General features: G+C 37.2%; 1 long non-coding RNA gene across 1 annotated transcript; it reads right to left on the reverse strand.

Moving 5' to 3' along the window:
* Window positions 1-5,502: 5,502 nt before the first annotated feature.
* On the reverse strand, window positions 5,503-7,917 carry LOC120548716. The gene is made up of 3 exons (XR_005637263.1): window positions 7,846-7,917; window positions 6,285-6,361; window positions 5,503-5,563 (listed from the first exon to the last, which is right to left on the reverse strand). It is a non-coding gene; the product is annotated as an uncharacterized LOC120548716 (long non-coding RNA).
* Between the last annotated feature and the right edge of the window lie 391 nt (window positions 7,918-8,308).

Consider the following 8,308-nt stretch of genomic DNA (forward strand, 5'->3'; position numbering starts at 1 on the left):
ATTTAGGCCTAATTTAATGAGAAGGGAATGACTGATTTATTTTTTTCTTTCCCTTTTGTGGTCACAGTATTTAAATTGTTCTGGAACTGATACATGCACAATTCTAGTGTATTTAGGGTACTTTCAGTTTGATACTGCATTCACATTATCCTTTCTACAACATGCAGACTGAGCGTTTTGTTTAGCCCGTTTGTATAATGTTTTTTGTGTATGAGTGCATGTGTGTCTGCGTGTGTGTGTGTGTTTGCATGGCTCCCTTGCCATGCAAACACACACTTTAGACCTATGTCTTCAGACCTATGTCTAAAGGTTTATATATTATCCATCTGAATATTAGGAGTCTTCCATCTAAGATTGATCTTTTAAAGGTCCCATGACATGGTGCTCTTTAAATGCTTTTAATGGTCCCCTAATACTGTATCTGAAGTCTCTTTCCCGAAATTCAGCCTTGGTGCAGAATTACAGCCACTAGAGCCAGTCCCACAATTAGCTTTTTTTAGTATGCGCCATTTCTGTGTCTCTAGCTATTAAGTAGGAGAGAGGGGGGGGGGGAGGGTTGTGGCCTTGACCAACTGCCACTTTGCTTGTTTGAAAGCCATGATGTCTCTCTCTCATGGGTGGGCCAAATTCTCTGGGCAGGCAAAGCAGAGAAAAGGGAGGTAACCTTGCTCCTTGTGACCTCATAAGGAGAAGATTCCAGATCGGCCCATCTGAGCTTTCATTTTCTCAAAGGCAGAGCAGGATACCCAGGGCTCGGTTTACACCTATCACCATTTCTAGCCACTGGGGGACCATAGGCAGGCTGGGGGAACGCATATTAATGTTAAAAAAAACCTCATAAGGAATTTCTCATGCCATGGGACCTTTTTAAGAACTTGGCTTGTTCATAATAAACCTAGTGTGACTACAATTTCAGAGACATGGTTGAATAGTAATATTTCGGGATAATTAAGTGAAACTTGATAATTATGTCCTGTATAGAGCTGATAGAGACTCTAGAGGAGGAGGAGGAGTGGCTACATATGTTTCTTCAAATTTGACCTCTGAGCTTGTTATCCCTAATGAAAACCCAAAATATTTTGAATAGCTCTTTATTAAAATAAGTTTTCATGAAAACAAACAATTGACTATAGGCAATATTTATAGACATCCAAATGTTTCTTCAGAATCTACAAATGTATTTTGTCTACCATTAACTCTCTAGGTCGCCAGAATGAGCTTTTAATACTGGGCGACTTTAATAGTAATTGTCTAGATCATTCTTCCCTTAATGACCGGAACCGATTTGGTAGTATTAACTTGACCCAACTTATAAATGAGCCTACTAGAGTTGATTGCAAGTCCAAGTCTCTGCTAGACTGGATTATTTTTACCCAAAATCCTAAAATCAGGGGTGTTACCAGATTGTCAAAGTGACCACTCCATAATTTTCTGTTTGGTAAATTAAAGGTACCTTGCCTTCCACCAAGATGCATTAGGGTACGACAATATGGAAATTTGAATAGTGAGCGTTTTATTCAAGATTTAACTTCCATAAACTGGAACAGGTTTCAGTTAATACCCTCTGTTGAAGATGCTTGGAACTTTTTTTTATACTGAGTTAACTGATGTTATTAATAGACATGCTCCTTGGAAATCAATTAAGGTAAAGTGTAGGCACCATGGATTAATGGTGATCGTATTAGTCTTTTTAGACAGAGAGACAAGGCCTGGGAAATGTATTGCTTATCAAAGGACTCTGATGACTTGATTTCATATAAACTCTTACGGAATACAATGTACAACCAAAACCAGAAATGCTAAATCTAAGTACTATAAAGACTGTTTAAATAATGATTTTAATGACCCCAAACTGTTTTGGAATAAAATTAACAGTTTAACTAATAAACCCACTAAAAACTAATTTTCTCATTAGATTCAATAATGAAAATCTCACTGATTCTTCTACAATTGCCAATGCTTTCAGTCAGTACTTTTCTTCTATCAGCAGCTCAAAGTTCTCTGATTTTTTTCCCTATCCTGAAATCTTACCACATAACCCTATATGTTATAGTTCATTCTCCTTTAGCAGAATTCACCCGGCTGATGTCGAGCAGGTCATTTGTGGATTGAGTTCAGGTAGTGGGGCTGGTCCAGATGCTTTGGAGATTAGATAGAGTTTATTAAAATTGCCTCTCATGTTCTTGCTTATCCTATGACTTGTTTAACCTCTCCTTATGCACATGCACAATTCCATCAATTTGGAAATGTGCCAAAGTTACCCCTTTGCATAAAGGGGGTGACCCCTCTGACCTCAATTATAGACCCATTTCCATCATCAACAGCATAGACAAGGTGTTTGAAAAGCTAATTTTGAATCAAATATCCCAATATGTCAATGCCTTTCATATGCTATCTCCACACCAATCTTTATTCAGACCAAATATTTCTACAACCACTGCTGTTATGAATCTCACCAACGCTATATTCTCTTCTTTAGATAATAACATGCCTACTGGTGCAATTTTCATTGATCTGACAAAGGGTTTTGACATGGTTGATCACTATCTTCTCCTTGACAAACTTTTTGCTATTGGCTTCTCTAGCCATTCTTTACTATGGTTTAACTCATTCCTTCACAATAGACGCCAGTGTGTTTCCTATAATGGTTGTCAGTCTAAATTCATAACTATAAAAGCTGTACCTCAAAGCTCATCTCTGGGGCCTTTGTTATTCTCTATTTTTATTAATGATCTTCCGCAGTCCTGCTCTATTTGTTATATTCATTTATATGCAGATGATACAGTGAGCTACTCCTCCAAACCAGACATCTTACATATTGAGTATTCACTACATGCTGATTTGATGCTGTTTAAAAATGGTTTTCACGTAACAAATTTTTACTTAATAAGAAGTCATATACCATGTTGTTTGGCACTAAATTTAATTCTCTTCACCCAGTTAGTAATTATTCAATTCACTTCTTGGATGGGACAACACTTGAGAGAGTGGAATAATTTGAATATCTTGGTCTCTTGCTGGACTTTTTCTTTTAAACCTCATTGTTTCAGTTTTTAAGACAATAAACTGTAGCCTGAGAATACTATATCGTTCTATCAACTGTTTTACACTACAGGTTGGGAAAAGGATTATTTCACAGCTTTTACTATATTAGATCATGCAGATGATATTTATCAGAATACCTCTGTAACAAATCTTATCCCTCTCAATGTAGCCTATAACAGTCTCTGTCGATTTGTTCTGAGGTGTCCTTATAGAACCCATCATTGCCTGATGTATGAGTCGCTTCATTGGTTAGCACCTAAATCTAGAAGGCATTCTCACTGGCTGCAGTTTATTTTTAAATACATTTTTTTAATTATTCTCCTTATTTAAAACAACATCTAATCCCATATAGATCAACATATAGTCTGAGACATACTGAGTACCCCTTTTTCTTCGTTCCCCGAATCTCCAAAGAAATTGGACAACGTGCCTTTAAATTTAAAACACCATCTGATTGGAATACCTTGCCCACCTCACTTAGATCGATTACTTCATTTGTTTTTTTTAAGGCATCTGACTTAAATTATCTACAATTAACCTGCTGTTGTTTCTAACTTGACATAACATGATTATTGTTTATTTATATGTGTATGTATGTGTATGTATGTATTTTTTTTGCGTGTGAGTTGGCTCCTGTTTGTGCATCTACTATAAATAGCAGCATATTTGGGATGTATGTATTTACTGTGTTTTACTTGTGTGTGTGTATATGGGGGGGGGGATCAGTTGGTGTTGGAGTGAAAATGAATGGAAACACCATAAAGTCAATTTGATATACTAATTTGACCGCAAACAGCATGTGACGTCATTATGCACAGGTTTTTATTCGCTTTAAAGCCGTTGGATGGAAACACACTTTCACCAGCTTTATTTGCTTTTTTTTACCGAAGTGTCATGTCAACATCCAAATGTCAGGTCCAGGACAAATCAGTAAAACGGACAACCAGAGGTCAGTGTACCATGACAAATAACAGTACTAGAAAGAATAAAATAATAAATAGCTATTGTTCCATACTTTATCATGTAAGCTGTTGATAAGGATCCTATTTCAAGTAGCTACTTTCTGAATTTAATAACCTGATGGCGGAGGAATAAAAGTTTCAAGGACTACTATATGTATGTATGTATGTATTTATGTATGCTCATGTATAGCCTAGCCTACAACATTTACATACTTAATTTCAGCAAATTAATGCAGAAAGTTGAGTTGGTGAGAATATTGCATATATAATAAATATCATGAATTAATTTAGTTTAGGCTATGCCTTAGTGCCTAGACCTGCCAACAAATGCCTGTTGTTAGCAGAAAACAATACATCCCATCCCTTTTAGCCCTGTAGACCAGTGTTTCTCAAACCTTTTGACATCAAGGACCCCTAAACTGACAGAAATTAGACGACGGACCCCCATTTGATTCGATTTTGTCCAAGGGTCCCCATCTGATAGGATTTTTGCTTTTAGAGGTTTTATTACAGAAAGTGTATGAATGAATCTATGAAACAATCTGTTAATTATGGATGGAATTATAGTGAAAATAATCACTTTTTCTGAAACCCCAGGGGGTCCCTGGACCACACTTTGAGAACCATTGCTCTAGACCACTAACCTTACTGACCTCAATCAATCAAGCTGCTTCCCTCAGAATCAGCTGCCCTGCCATCTCTCTCTCTCTCTTTTTTTTTTTTTTTTTTTTTTTTTTTTTTATATATATATATATATATATATATATATATATATATATATATATATATATATATATATTCCAGTGTCCATCTGCTGAATGAATTGAAGGTTATAACGGTGCAGTAGCATTAACAGTGACAGTATGACATTTAGTTTTCAGTGACAACATTCTGTGGGGACTGATACTGTTTTTAATACTATAGAGATAGCATGCTATATTAATGGCAAAGAATAGAGAACTTCGGATAGCTAGCTAGGTTAGTGAGTTCTTGTATTTCATTCATTCAATCTAGCTAGACTATTGTTTACCATAGCCAACTAAAATCTCCCTTTATCTTTACCTCAAGTAAACATAGCTAAAGTTAAGCAAGTAAGTCATTACAATTTCACTCTGTATCACTCACTGTGTGTGCAGTAGCAAGTTCAGACCAAAGATTCGCAACGTGATGAATCCTGCAGCTACTTGCAACGCACCGTTCTGAAAGCTGCCAGTTAAAACCAATGAGATGAGACAAGACGGTGTATCATCTTCAAATTCATCGACTCTTTGTACTTCTGTTTAATTTTCAACTTTCCGGCTTTTTGTAGCTGGATATATTATTTGTTGTTATGAAATATGAATGTGGATAACATTAGCAATAGTGAGATGCTTGATAGAGTTGCATTTTGAGTGAGAAATCGTCAAAAACGTTTTATTTCTCTGATTTACTTTGTTTTAATGCCACCAGGATCTCTCTCTCTTCAGTCACTCTCTACCTCGCTCGTCCACATACCATTATGTGCACGCGGGCGCTCGTTGAGCCTCCGTCTCTGCCTTTTCCATCAGCTGACAGTTCTGGAAATATAAATAAAACATAAAATTATTATTTGGGGGGGCTTAGGGACATTTTGGGGTAGCCTCAGCACCCCTAAAATAGGCCTAACGACGCCCCTGGTGCACAGATCATTGGACCGAGTTAAAAATTAGGCAGAGAGACACCTTAAAAGGCAGGGTCCTCCCACCGTCTCAACCAATCACACTGCCAGCTTTAAAGACCTCACCATATATGCAGCTACTGGCTAGTACAGTTAAGCAGGGGTCTAAAAACACATCAAAGCATGTACACTTACCACCCATCTCTGATGTGGTTCGGCTCACCACAAGCTGCACTAAGACTACAAAAAGCTCACCAAGATTCAGCAGGAGAGACATTTAAAGATGAGGTCTTCTCACCGTTTCCAACAACCACCATTGCCAATCACTGGCACAGCATGGAAGGGTGTTTGTGTGAGTTTATTCCAGGTGGTCTGGTTTCCTTGATTGTGGGATTACTCTCACAATTAAAATAAATAATAAAAAATGACCAACTTTAATAATATACAATAATCCCACTTTAAAACAAAACAAAAAAACAGCACCCCTAAAACTAGTGTGTCTAACATAAAATATCTACAAACGTGTAACAATTATCAGTATTTAGAGGTACCCTGGCACCGTTCTGTCAAGTAGTCTTACCTTATAACCAATATTTAGCAGTCTTTCAACATGGCAATTAACAAAGCTTTCAGCAATGTACCTCCTCGACTCCTCGATCCTCCGACTTGCGACCCAGAAATCATTCTCAGCGCACCATGTTGAAGGACATCCCAATTCCTAAAATGCACATCAAGGAGCGAGAAACGAGGACTTGACCCAGTGTTTCTGGCCACTGGAAAATACATGTGCAATATTCAGTCTGTTTTTAGCTCCGATTTGGTCTCCACCAACTCCTGACGAAAATATCTTTAGCTGCTAAATGCTCGACAGCGTTTCCTAGCTAGTAGCTGACTTTATTAAATTTGAGAATTATTAAAGTAATGCTATATGTTTGCTAGCTTAGCATTATGTTAAAGCTAGCATAATAAGGCAAGACAAAATATAACCGGAACAGAAGATGTTTTGACCCAAATTAGCTGAAGAACACAATGTCTGCCTTGATGGGCATCTGTTACTACAGGTGAGAAGAAGATTCAGGACATCTCTAGGTTGAGAAGTAAATGAGAATAATTGTATCTTACATCCACTATTACGAGGTAAAAATTAGAATTGTGTAATTCATGTTACAGATATGTTCTAAGGACCCCTTAAAAAATGAGATGATTCATCTCAAGGGGTTATCATTCTAATAAATACTCTACAATGTGCACTTGTGAAGAACTTATTTCTGCTTGGATTTAAATGTTATCCTTGAGCAGGGACCTGATTAAAGTTGAGCCGAGTCTAACAATAGCCAATTAACAGGTAATAAATCCTTTTCGATTTAGGTAACAAAGTTATCTTTTCTGTGGCACCACCCCCAGGACAAATTTATGATTTAAAACTCAGCAAAGACTTCAATCATCCATACATTACATCTGTAATGATCATTACAGTTTACACTATTGTGGATCAGTGGTGTAGGCAGAAATAGTATTTTGGGCGGGCCAGTACAAAAGTGAGTGGGCCATTTTCAAAAAGACGTAGAAGTAGCAAAAAGGACAATCTGAAACAAATCAGCAACAATTTGAACTTCCAACATACTGCATTACAACGGCAATAGTACTGTCTCCAACATGCTCAACCAACAAAACTCAGTCTAAAAAGATTTTAACCTATTCAGGGTAAAATGCAGTATATTTGCACCGACAGAACCAGCAGAATTGGCTCTGCACTGCACTGTTATAAAATTAACCATTTTATTGCACAAAGTGACAACTAATCATGAACCCAAACAGAAGAGAAGGTATCTAAATTACATACTGCATGACATAGAATAGCCTACATCAGACAAAACTACTTAACTACTTTGAAAGAAAATCAAAGAATGAAAACTTCCAGCCAAGCATTGTTTGAATTATGAAAGATATAATGAAAAGTGGCCAGCAAGGCACCAAATCTTAGACAGTGTGTCAAGTCCACGGCAGTGACAGGATCAAAGAAAACTAAAAACTACGTCACTCACAGATAAGTTATCTTCTTATTTAATGTGGGCAAAACACAAACGCGTTTCAGCTAGAAGTCATCATCAGTGTTCACCATTTCTTAAATAGGAAGGTCCCTAGGTTAGGTTACTTAAATAATAACGCAAGAAGCATGAAATACGTTTTACTTAATGTTACCTCTGTGAGGGCCAGCACTCAAACACACTCCTCTCTGGCTGATGGGCTGTCAGCTCCGCTGGGGGAATCTCTGCACATGCTGCAGAAAAGCTCGTCCTTATTTACACTGTATTCTATCCACGAAAACTGTCCATACCACTTTAAAGAGAAGCCATTGTTGTCGCGGTAACTTTTAACAGTCTATTGCTTAACACATCCATGGTACATTGTCTAAAAAGCCAGCTAGCTAACGTTAGCTGCTGAAGACAGCCCGGAGAGTGCCTGTTGTGGCCGTAGCAACCAACTACGCTCTAAGGCTTCCTAATTGTTTGATCATTCTATGGTGTAAACAGTTTCATTTTAATCAGAAGAGAAGACACATTAAACACACACACAACTAGTTATGTTACTATTTCTTTTTTTACATACATTTGAATATTTTTCATAACAAAACAAAACGTATTGATCAAACTTGGCTGGGCGG

Source organism: Perca fluviatilis, chromosome 20, assembly GCF_010015445.1.
Source record: "Perca fluviatilis chromosome 20, GENO_Pfluv_1.0, whole genome shotgun sequence".
In the NCBI taxonomy this organism is placed as follows: Eukaryota; Metazoa; Chordata; class Actinopteri; order Perciformes; family Percidae; genus Perca; species Perca fluviatilis.